The sequence below is a fragment of the Malania oleifera genome, chromosome 8 (genome assembly GCF_029873635.1).
Source record: "Malania oleifera isolate guangnan ecotype guangnan chromosome 8, ASM2987363v1, whole genome shotgun sequence".
Taxonomy (NCBI): domain Eukaryota; kingdom Viridiplantae; phylum Streptophyta; class Magnoliopsida; order Santalales; family Ximeniaceae; genus Malania; species Malania oleifera.
Genome location: NC_080424.1, coordinates 57719892 through 57733706, shown reverse-complemented (window position 1 = coordinate 57733706; position 13815 = coordinate 57719892).

Sequence of the window (13815 nt, the reverse complement as noted above, 5' to 3'; positions counted from 1 at the left end):
TCAAAGATACCAATGGACTCCATTCGCCGCTACTGTCATTTTTATCGGAGCGGATCGATGGTAAGAGCGGCGTAGGCGTATTCCCTGGGGTAAGCCATTTCCCCATTTTTCTTTAATTTCTTGCAAATTATAAGCCCAATTGATGAATGGACACCACCACGAGAATCTAAGGATGATTCTCTACAAGTTTAGCGGGACGGAATTTTCGTGGGGGTGTCGGTCCAAAACCCCAAATTTGGGGTGTTGGGGTTATTAAGGGGCTTATTTTTAATTAATTAGAATTAATTTAGAAATGTGAAAATATTGAGCATCTGGGGCTGAAGTAGGATTTCTGGAATTTAGGAACCGGGTGAGTGCCGCGAGTGTAATTTTGGGACCCGCAGGCAAAATTTAGAAAATTAAGTGGGGGTTTTAAATAATAGTTTAAATATTAATTTGAGGTATATGGAGCCTAAGGAAGGCTAGATGAGTATTATTTTGGAAAAATAGATTAATTAACCTGGGGAAAATGTAAATTGCAGCAGTTGAATTTCGGATGCCAAGGGCGTAGAATTTGGGATTCTAGTAAGACTCTCAGTAAGGCAGGTAGGAGGAATAAATTATAGCAGTATTTTTTAGTATTATTATTTGAATGAATATATGAAAATGAGCATATGATATTTTTTCTGAAAATTATTATGATATAAATATCAGATAAATTGTGTGGCATTTGAGTAATTGTAAATTGTGATATTTTGGAGTGTAAAATATAATAAAGTGGTATTTATTTGTGAGTAGAAATTATGTGCATGACAAATGAGAATTATTGATGTGATTAGTGAGAAATAATGAAATATGATGTTTATATGTGAGTGGAAATGATTTGTTTGAACATTTAGATTTTGTGAATTACAGATATTGGAAAAATACGTGAAATATAATATATGATACTACGAGATGATAAAACGTGCACCAAAAATGATGAGAATATATATATTGAACTAAATTATGATATACTGGAATATAATTGATGAAATGCCAATACCGCATAATGATTGCGGGTATGTGGTCGTAAACCCTGTTGGATGGTTATGATATTGAGCACGGTACCGTTGCGAGTGGTGTTAGTGCAAACACACGGACTCTTGGAGCGTGTGGTGTGACGGTCGACTGTGCCATTGTGTAGGGTTGTTGGGCCCCCTGAGTCCGGATCAGGGTATTAGGCCGGCCAGTCGTACTACAGACGTGATATGTGATATGATATTTGATCTAACCGGGTCGGCCAACCGCGGTTAGATCCAGCCTTTAGGCCGCATAACCTTGACCCTGGGGGGAAGTATGGCGTGTATAGAAAGATCCTTAGGATGGCCATGAGTTACAGATGCCATGTTGGTATTTGATATCGAGGATACTTATAAGCCAGAAAGTAAAGTGAAAATGAAAAGTGAAAGAATGATAAAATTGGCTAAAATGAGAAATGAAAGAAAGAATGGAAATTGAGAAATAAAGAATGATAAAATTGAGAAATGGAACCGCGTGAGTTAATAATATAAATAATTGAGGCGAAGTGAAACTCTTCGTTTGAGGGCTTACTCAGTAAGGTGAGTGCCCTGATAGGTATCAGGTGTGGCCAAACTCGACTGCATAACGTGTCAGGGCAGAGGGAAGCTACTTGTATGGGTGGGTAATGTTCCCTATTCTCAGGAACTTCGCATATAATTATGTGTTGGATATCATTGAATTTGATAAATGGTTTTAAAGGTTATAAAAGCTTGTGTTTTATATCTATATGATTATGAGAATGTGTATATCAGTGTATTTTCTCAGATGAAATGATGATTTGAAAAGTAAAGTATATTATAATTGAAATCATATGGCCACACACTGTAAATAATTTATTCCTTCTTACTGAGATGTGTCTTGCCCAAATTATCTGAATTTTTCAGGGAACAGAGATAGGCCAGGTGGTAGAGCTCCGTGATCATAGGGAACTGGGACCTTGATATACAGGGTGAGTTTGGACTAAGGAGGTGTAATTCACTAGGGTTGTATTATTTTTGGGTATGAGATAGTATTGTGTATTTATGTACGTTGATACTCTGGGTATTGTATTCTAACTGATATGTGTGTATTGTCTTCTGTTGTTAGGTTGTATAATAAAATAACTTTTACCTAGTACCCAATGCGGGTCGGGTCATATGAATGATAGTAGGATTGTTGACGTGGCCGATTAGTGGATTTATGACGTGATTATTTATTAAAAAAAATTATATGAAAATCGGGGCGTCACAATAGGGATTTGCAAGCCTCCTCCAATATAGTTCTCCTGATCTCAGTATCTGCAGGAACACATAGTCTAGTACAGAATCACAGAGCTCCATCATCTGTTATGCTGAACTCCTCACCCTAACCATCACGTACTCTAGCCATCACTGCTGCCAACTCTGCATCATCACTCTCAGCTACCTTAATCCTCTCGTAGAGTGTAGGCTGAACCACTAGATTGGCAATAACTGCCCGAGGACTCTCCTCGACCAGTTCTATGCTGAGCCTCTCCAAATCCACTAGAATCGAGTGCTGAATCTCCATAGCTGCCAGCACAAATTCCCCTGATTTCCTGCTCAGATAGAGTATATGCTACTACATTCGCTTTTCTTAAGTGGTAACTAATCGTGCAATCATAAACTTTAATAAGCTCTAGCCACTTTCTTTGCCTCATATTCAACTCTTTCTGAGTAAAGAAATATTTCAAACTCTTATGATCCGTGAAAATCTTGCACTTTCCACCATATAAATAATGCCTCCAAATCTTGAAAGCATACACCACTGCAGCAAACTCTAAATCATGGACAGGATAATTCTTCTCATATTCTTTAAGCTTCCTAGACGCATATACAATAACCCTGTCGTGCTGCATCAACACGCATCCAAGACCCTTCAAAGAGGCATCACTATATATTACAAAACCGTCCTCCCCTGATGGAATAGCCAGTACTGGAGCTGAACTAACCGCTGCTTTAACTTTTGAAAACTCTGCTCACAGTCATCATTTCATTCAAATTTTACATTTTTCCTCGTAAGTCGTGTTAATGGACCTGATAGCTTGGAGAAACCATCCACAAACCGCTTGTAATAACCTTCTAACCCCAAAAAACTCCTAACTTCCTGAACATTTCCCGGCCTTTCCCAACTCACCACTACCTTTATTTTACTTAGATCAAATGATACACCTACTTCAGAAATCACATGGTCGAGAAAAGTAACCTACCTTAACCAGAACTCACATTTCTTGAATTTTGCATATAATTTCTGTTAGCTTTACCGTGATTCCAAGAGGGGGGGGTGAATTGGTATTTTTAAAATTTATCTCCTAGGTATTCCTCCTAACAGTAGTATGTTGACAAGCCTAGGGTCAATCTAGTGCAAATAATGTAAATATACCAGAAATTAAATAAAGCAGTTTAAACAGTCATACAAGCACTAGAAAGCAGTAAGGAGAGGATGACACGAAGATATGTTATCGAGGTTTGGCTAACTGCCTACGTCCCCGCCTTGGCTAACCAGCACAAGGATTATCACAATAACTTGCTCACTTAAACGGGTGGAGCAGCACCTGTACAAACCAGGTCAAATTACCACAGGGCTGACCTCAACCTTTACACCAATCCTTACTGGGCTGGATTGCCGCCCCCTCAGGCCATGCCTAGAATCTCTCAGATATACAATCAAAAGTACAATACAAGAGTGCTTTCACGTAAAGCAGATTTGTACCACAAATGCGCACAAACACAAACACCACAGATGATCTAATAATGTAAGCTCTGTGTGGTCTAAATATTTCAACTCTCAACTATATTTTCTATCAGTGTAGTAAGTACGTGAGAGTGTCAATAATAATCTGTGTACCTCAAAATATTCAATCAAATATGTTTACACATAACACCAAACAAGCCTCAAGAATATTAATAAGAGAATATCTCAATCATACGAATGTGTATATGCTTGGATTGCAAAATAAATAATCTTTGTTTTCGGAAAATGAAATATATACTTGTATAAATATTACCACAAAGATTAGTGTAACAAGCACAAATATCTTTTCACAAATAGTTCAATAAATTCCACAAGATATTTGAGTAAACTTGAAATATGTTTTTGCAAATCAAAACAAATACAAACTTCCAAAGATATTGCAATGATAATGCAACACTCAGAAGTTTACCACAAGTCTTCTTAGAGTAGGCTTATTAGCAAAGCCTCCTAAGAAAACTTAGGTTATGCTCTTGGGAGAAAAATCGATTCAAACACTTTAAACAATGAGAGCAAAAACCTATTAGACTATACACTCAAAGTACTTACAAATGATTTTGAACTTGAAGAAGTAAGCTAGAGTGTTTTTAGGAAAAATATGAGCAAATGGGAATCAAAAGAAATTATTTTTGCTTGAGGGAGATTTTCTTAATCCTTTTTGCTAATCGATACTTAATCCACCAAATGAAAGAGTATATATAGACATGCTGAAAATTTTGACCATTGGGGACCTATTAGGAATTGTTAGAAAAGATTAATGCCATTTAAATCAATTTAACCCTATTTTAAAATTATTAACCGCGGTAAAAATAGGAGCAACCAGAGAGGTCCGGTCGACCAGGACTCAAGTGGCTCGGTCGACCAGGGGTATTTTGAACTGAGTGGTCGGTCGACCGAGGCAAGGCGATTTTCCAAATTTTCTGAGGTTCGGTCGACCGGGCCTTTTTGAACTGTGTGGTTCGGTTGACTAGACCACTGGGAATTCTCCCGAGACCCTTCGGTTAACTAGGTTGTTGGAGAACAAAGTTGGTCGGTCGACCGGGAGGTCAAAATGTTGACTCGCGGGTGGTTCGGTCGACCAGGGTCAAATGAACAATAAGGGCTCGGTCAACCGGGCCTTGGTCAAACTGTTGACCCAGGGCCGGTTCGGTCGAACAGGCCAAAGTGAATTGTGTTGGCCAGTCGACAGAAAGTGCACCAAGTGTGCATTTCGGTCCCGTATTGATACAATAAAGCCCTATTTAAGTGCCTATCACATATATGTGAAGGTGTGAGTGTCTTAGAGGCACTTGGGGTCCAATTTGAAGACACCAAAAAAGTCCGGTGTCGGTCGACCGAAGGTGCACCCTAAGGTCTTTCTATGGTTCTTTCTCATTCATGGTTCAGTTTGAGCTTACAAAATAAATCATGCATGTGATGTGTGTGCTTATTACAAACCGAATACCCTAATTACTATTACAGACAAATTTCACTAAGATTATTACAATTAAGATCAAGAGTTTATCTTCAAGCTTTTGAGCTTACACGTGCCATTGATGATATGCTAGTATGAACCTGCACATAAACTAGATATTTATTAAATGCAATCATATTTGTCATTATCAAAACTAGGGCGTGACTTATAAGGTCAACAATTTCCTTTCCCTTAATACCTACAACACCAGTCTCAAATGATGCTTGTAGTCCCCAAAACTCCTCGAGTAGACCAGTATATCATCAATGAACACAACCACAAAATGGTCAAAATACTGGTGGAACACCTGATTCATCAAATCCATGAAAACCGCTGGTGCATTAGTCAACCCGAATGGCATCACTAAAAACTCGTAATGCCTATATCTAGTACGAAATGCTGTCTTCAAAATATCTTCTGCTTTAACTTTCACCTGGTGGTAACCTGACCACAAATCAATTTTAGAGTAAACCTGGGTCCCCTGGAGCTGATCAAATAAATCATCGATCCAAGGAAGAGGATATTTATTCTTGACTGTTAGTTTATTTATCTCCTTATAATCAATGCATAATCTCATGGTTCCATATTTCTTTTTCACAAACAAAACTAGCGCACCCTAGGGCGACACACTGAGCCTAGGGTTGTGTCTCTATCGACGTACCCACAGACAATTCTATATCTAATGGTTGTGTCTCTATTCTAACTATTTTCACATATCCTCCGATATAAAATAGTGGGTGGCACCTGTATAAAAAAAAAAAAACAATCATTCTATATGGTAAAGCAGTAAAAGTACCTATGACCACGTCCTCAGCCGTCTCAGCGTCTCCCAGTGTCAACGCATAAACCCTCGCTGGCGCAGTGTTCCTCTGCTAAACACCATGGGGCACCTGATATCCATCTCGAAACGGTCTATGAGCCGATGCATAATTCGACGACATGTGACATGATCGAGCCATATGACCAGGCCTCCCGCCTCGATAACAAACATTTTCCCCTGGTCGGCACTCACCGGAATGTCTCCACCCACATCTAGGACAAATGGCAGGAAGCTGTTCGCCCTGAAATCCCTTATGCTCTACCATCTGCCTCTGGCTTTCGCCAGATCCTCCTCCTCTCCAAGGGCCTCGGCTGGGACCTGCCTAAAAACTCGAGGGCACAGCCCTCTTCTTCTAACTCTGTGTCTCCGTCTCCCTAGATAGACTCTCCTCCGCTATAGTGGCCTTGTCAACCAATTCTGCAAAATCCTGGATCCTCACTACCGCCACCTACCTGTAAATATCATGCCTTAAATTTCTCTCAAACATTCTAGCCTTCTTTGCTTCATTTGGGACAATATAGGGGCAGAAACGAGAGAGCTCAATAAATCTCTCCACATACTGCGGGATAGTCAATGACGCCTGGGACAGACTCATAAACTCCTATACTCGAGCATCTCTGACTGAAGTAGGATAATATCTATCAAAAAACATGTCCCTGAATCGAGCCTAGGTCATTTGCACTGGTATAGCCCTATGCTCCTCCAACAACCTAGTGGCTGCCCACCATCTTTCGGCCTCCCTCGCCAGCCTATTATAGCATATAAAACTCTCTGCTCGTCGGTGCAATGGAGTACTATCAGAATCTTCTCTACCTCCTACCCCCAATTATTTGCAACTGTAGGATTAGTCGCTCCAAAAAAAACTAGTGGATTCATCTTCATAAATTTCTCTATGGTACATCCCTGAGTTGAAGATGGACCTCCCCGCTCTCTAGAGCTCCACACTATCTCAGCCATGACTTGCTGAGCCAAACTACGTAGCACAACATCTGAATCCTTGCCTACTGTGCCAGAAGGACCAACACCATCATCTCCACTGGCGTGAGCACTATTGCCTCCTGGGCCCATCCTGTAAACACATAGAACATCGTTTCAAATTCTATCTTCCTACAGACCCAACTTATTCAACTAAAACTCTAAATCCTCTATTAACTATCCCCCCTGATTCTAACCCCAAAATCCACTTCTACAACCCAAACACATGACTCGTCGACATTTTACTATGGTTTTCCTGAAATCATCACCCCAAGGAAAGCATAGAAACAATCATGAAATCCCGTATCCAGATCACAGAACAAAACCTCAAATCTTGTTCCTATATTCTGGTATTGTTTTCTGCTACATAACCTAGCAACCTAGGCTCTGATACCAAAATGTAACATCCTCAAAATTCTTACCATTTATATATATATATCTGTGTATCTACATCCATACCTAAGTAGTAGAAACACAAGTCATACAACCATTTACATATATACTATACAATAACAGAATCTAGTATATACAAACCATACAAAAATACCCTTCCAGCATCATCTACTCAAAATATACACAACTCTGTCAAAACTCACCCTATAACTAGGGTGATCAAAACACTCTCTATCCGCGAGCTTGATCTGCTCGCCTAACTGGTTCACCTGAAAAATGTTAAAGTAATGGGGTGAGTCGACGCTTAGTAAGTGGAAATATGCTATTACTAGTGCGTGGCAACTAAGTTAAGGATACTTTAAAATAGTAACTGAACTGTAATGCAATAAATAATCTGTAAAACATATCTTTCTTTCATAATTTAAAACATACTGCATCGTCTGTATTTTCTACTTTTCATACTAATAATATCATAATATACTCATTATATATTGTAAATCTGTATACATATACATAACTGTGCTTTATCCCTAGGACTCTGTACATCATGATTTGACCCCTCACGACAGGGTTGTGCGGCCCGTAGGCAGGACTTCATCTGGTCGGCCCTCCAGACAAGTCAATACTTTCTACACTACCTCAGCCCGGCTAAACTGCATCCATTCTTAGGCTTGGGACTTGCTACTTCCTCGTCAAACCAACCCCCTCCACCCAGTGAACTAGGGAGCTGCATACTCTCCGAGCACGACTGACGGTACCCACACACTATCTAAAATATGTGGTTGCACTCTATCTGTATATAGCAACGGTATCGTACTCTATATTCTATATCTGTACTATATCTATCTGTAATCTTTCCACAGGGATCTGATACTATATATACATATATGCTCTTTTACTGTTTTCATCATGTTTCCAAAATTACCATAACGCTATCTTTCTATATTGTAAATACTGTAATCTTTGTATACTATATTTGTAGCATCTTGATGCAACCTCTGTATCTTCGTCTATATACTTTGTATGTTATGGTAATAGGAAACATGACATACTATAACTCTGTATATACTGTTCTGTATAAAACTATAATATATATACTGATATGAGTAAACTGTATACATGTGTATGTGTAAATATATATATATATCTGTTCCATGAAAATATTGGTACAAAAGTTGTATATGCATGTAAATTTCTCTATATAATCTCTATGAATATATATTTATATCTGTATATTCTGTATAACTCCATATACTGGGAAAGCTATATAAATTGTATATACTGTCTATATCTATGTATTCAGTATAGTATGATACACTATAAAAACTATATAAATTCTTCATCACGTGAAAATCTACTCAGGCCACACAAGCATTTAAACTCATATTCTGTAAAAACTGTATAATAAACTGGTATAAATATATGTCCATAAAATCTCTAATATCATTCTTAAAACTTCTAGCATAGCATATTTCCCTTACCTTAACTCTAAAAAACCTTTATAAAATTCTGGCTTTATACCCGCGGGGTTCCTAACTTAACATCCTGAAAACACATTTTCCCATAACAAAATATCAGTATTTTCTTACCTACAAAATTTCTTATAACTGAGGGAAAGACCTAATCTGAATAAAATGCCTTACCCTAAGATTGGGACGAAATCCAACCCAACTTTTTCAACGATCAGCTCCGGCAGACTTGCAAAGAATTTTGCCAGGAGCATCGTGGTAGCCTCAGATCTTCAATCCGGCAAGATATAGGCACATAAACGAAGAGAGAAGTGAGAGAGGGACGTAGAGAGAGAGAGAAGAGAGAGAGGAATTTGAAAATGAGATAAAAATATGAGTTTTCACTATTTATAGGGCTAGATACGTCGGCAAGACTCGTCACCTCGTCGACGAGTTCTTCAATAATTTTGCCGACAAACTTCCACCCTCGTCGATGAATCCCTGTATTCGTCGACGAAATCCTGCACAAAATTATGGGTTCTTACAATGTGACTCAGTTTAAATGAATGCAACTATAAGCCACTAAACACGTCATGGATTTAACCAATGCAATTAGAAGCTATTGCATGTAAAAACACGACTAGGATTTAATGAACGCAATGAAGAGTTAGTATATGAAATAAGACCTCAATTAAATGAATGCAACCAAGAGTCATCACGTGTAAGTTCATGTCTTGGATTCATTGAATGAAACTAGGAACCATTATGTCTAAGAACAAAATCTGGTTAAATGAATAAGAGTTATTACGTGGAAGAACATTATCTGGTTTAAATGAATGCTACCAAGACCCATTACCTGCAAGGACATGAGGATTAAATGACTGTAACCCACGACATGGATTAAATGAATGCAACATTTTGCCATTATGTGTAAGAACATGGCCTGGATTAAATGGAAGCAAGAAGGAGCCATTACTTATAAGAATGCTACTTGGATTAAATGACTCAAACCAAGGAGCCAATTGCTTTGATACCCTGTAATATAATCCATAACATCATCACGGTCCAAGTGGGGATTGTGGAACCTGTATATCCATATTCTGCCTATGCAGTGGAAAACAAAAATGCATATAACCACATTATATACAATACCAGATGTTAGTACTTCCCCAAAATATACATAAAAAATTTTACCCAAAATGCCCCCACTCGATCACCTAGGGACCACTCAAAAATGTCTCTCCCAAAATACTCACCCTATAGACTAGGTGGCAGAAGATCCCCTCTATCTCCGTGCCTGATCTGCTCACCTATCTGGATCACTTGAAAAGTGATAAATTACTGGGATGAGACAACTCTCAGTAAGACAAAATATGCTCTTACCTTTTTCAAGGTTTTGTTAGCAAGTTTCGAGGACGAAATTTTTATAAAGGGGGGAGGATGTAGGAAACCAAACCAAGAAAAGAAAAGAAATAAATAAAAGAAAAGAGAAAGAAAAGAAAATGAGAGAAAATCAGTTTGGCAGGACCAAAACCGTCGACGGTTTTGAGGAATCTCAGAAAACCATCAACTCCTCAAAACCGTCGATGGTAAAAACTACCAAGAGCAATTATTAGCCAAACCGTCCACGGTTTTGTAAAGTGCAGAAAAACCATCGACAGTTTTCTGCAGGGCAGAGACTTATAAATTAGAATCTTATGTTTTTCTTTCATTTCATCTCATATTTCTCTCTCCCTCTCTCAAAAATTAGGGCTCGTGTCTCTCTCTCTCTCTCTCTCTCTCTCTCTCTCTCTCTCTCTCTCTCTCTCTCTCCCACGTCTCTCTCTCTTTCTCTCTCCTACAGCCTCTTGAGGGCTCGATAAGTTCCTCTAATCACTCTCCTAGTTCTTGCTCGACTTGTCGGATTGTTTTCCCGCTATAGGATCTTGAAATTTAGGGTTCATTTCCGATCGTTTTAGGCGATTGTTCAAGAACATATAAGGGGAATAAATTATGTCAGCTTTTTCTTAAATTTGAACCGATTAAATTCGAGCATATGAACTCGTATATGTTATATATGATTTTATGATTGATTCAAGCAAATGATATGGATGTTTTGGATTATTATATGTATTTGGGAAAATGACCTAAAATGTGTTGGTTGATCATTTCTATTTCCTAAAAATATAGATTTGGTCAAATAAAATTGTGGAGATGATCAAACCTTGTTTTCATTAAAAATATATTTTCCCAGGCAATTTGGTATATTATGGATTATCAGTTTAAAAATTGTGTGACATGAGGTTATTCATATTTTACTACATAATTGAATCTGAGTATTTTGTGGTATTATATCGTGAAAATGGAATTTGGACTATTTGATGGAATCACTGGAAATGTGGAGCAATTTGTGAAATGGGATATGACGGCCGAATGTCGAGTTTGATATGACGGCTGAGTGTCGAGTTTGATATGACAGCTAAATGTCGGGTTTGATATGACAGCTGAGTGCCGAGTTTGATATGATGGCTGAATGCCAAGTTAGATATGGCGGCTAAATGCCGGGTTCCGATATGAAAGGTTTTACATGAAAATGTGTATATGTTAGGTTTTATACAGAATTATGAAAATGAAAATTTTATTACAATTTTATTACTTAAATTGCATTATATGGTTTAAGAACCCTGAGGACCAGATGTGATGAGAGCACGGTACCATAGCTAGTATTTGAGATAGTGCAACCACACTGTTCTGGATAGAAGTGTTGGTAATGAAAGTTAATTTGGCCACAAAAGGGTTGTGTACCCCCCTTGGAGTCTATACGAGGCTGGGTACGCAAATCGGACTTGCAGACATGAGGTTTGACTTATCCTGTTGGTGGGCCAGCCAAGGCTAGGTCCAATTTTCGAACCGCACAACTCGATCATAGGGGTTTATACATGATGATGTTGTTTGTCCAAAAGGGGGTTTCTTCTATGCATATATGTGAATTTATGTAAATGGGTTATTTATCGGACTATTTTATATTATGAAAGAAATGTGTATTTTCAACTGTATAGTTGTGAGTCATACTGCACAAATGCCATATCTATCAGATAAAGTAAATTTAAGAATGCGTTTAAGTTCATTAAAACTCGTATTAGTTACACACTGATAATAATTTATTCCACCTTACTCAAAAGTATCTCACCCCAGTAAATATATCATTTTTTTAGGACCTACAGGAAATCGAATTTAGGAGCTTCGAGGCGAGACCTAGACGATTTAGCCAAGAGTGGGCTTGGTAGGATACTATTTTGTTATGTTTAGTTGTTTTCGAACATTTTGGGTTGTATAATGTTTTGGGAAAATTTTGGTAAGACTAATTGAGAGTAGTACTCTGGTATGTATGGTTGTACAAGTATATTGTGCTTCTGTTGGCTGTATGTTTATATTAATTATGGGTGTTGATATGGTGGTATCAGAGTATTATAGGGTTATTTATGGAATCTTAGTACTCTGGGCCCCACTGGGTTTAGGGTGCTACATTGTATATTCCACCAATCTATCCCATCAAGTCTAAGGTAAAGACTAGAAGACATTTTATAAAATTTTAGTTTTCTTTTCTAGAGATTGAAATAACTCTTAGTAGTATATTTATAAGTCAAGCACAATGGACAGATGTACAAATTTTTTCGCTGCTCATGTTTTTAACATGTTATTATATATGTATGATATTCTTTCAGCCACAACATTCCAGCCTTCAAATGAAGCCTTGCAATGATCTCTTTGGGGTCCTTAGGCTTTGTCGCGACGTCCCAGGAGCGCATGTGCCCCGGGCGGCGAAATAAAAATTATTTTAATATTTTCATGGAAAAACATGGAATGTCGGAGTCGCCACTAACCTTTAGTGTGGTTAGAATACATGATTACTACCCCGTTACGGGTAAAATAGGTCTACATTACTAGAGTTAGGCTCGGGAGTTCGGTTACGCGAGGGAAAGATACACGCACCCCCTACGCGCCCGTTCTTACGAACAGTACCTAATTAATTTGAAATTATCTCTAAGTAAATCTAATAAGTCTTTACATTACTCCTTTTTATGAATTTATAAATACACATGAAAAATAAATAAATAAATAAATAAATAAAATATATATACATATATTCCCTCAGAGCTTAAGGTACGTGACGCCCGAAGGCTCACACCTCCGCAATAAAATCATAGGGATTAAAAATCAAAAATACTTTATAAAATACGCTCCCAAATTTTAGAAATTTTATGGGTTTTCCTAAGTACGAAAATTCTAGTTTGAGAGGTTTTGGATAATAGATATAATAATTTAAACATAATAATAAAGATAAAAATAGTAATAAACTAGAATATTAGGACACCACAATACATACTAATCAACATATATAATACAAGCTAAAATATTAAAACTAGCACAATACAAAATACTAGATATAGATATATGGTATTTGCTAAAATTCTAAACATACCACCACACTATAAGACTAAATATATAACACGAGCTAAAATATCCAACATACTAATGATAGTAGAATATAAAATATATAATATAAACTAAGATGATGACAATACCATAATGTTAAAATACTACATGTACGTTATAAACAAAAAATCTCAAACATACCATAATACACACGATCACGATAATAATAATAAATATCCACAAATACTATATTACGTTACAAATTACTATAAAACTATGTATACCAAAATAGCATGATACCAAAACACTAAATATATTATATTACCTAAAATATTAAACTTACCATAATAAATAATACATTATATATTAACATACTAAAAGTATCATAATAATAATAAATATATAGTATTGCTCAATATGTTATATTAAAAGCTACCTAAAATACTAAATTAGATGCATGATGTTACTTATAAATCCTAAGTTGTTAAATACCTAATATTACTAACATTCTAGAATATTAA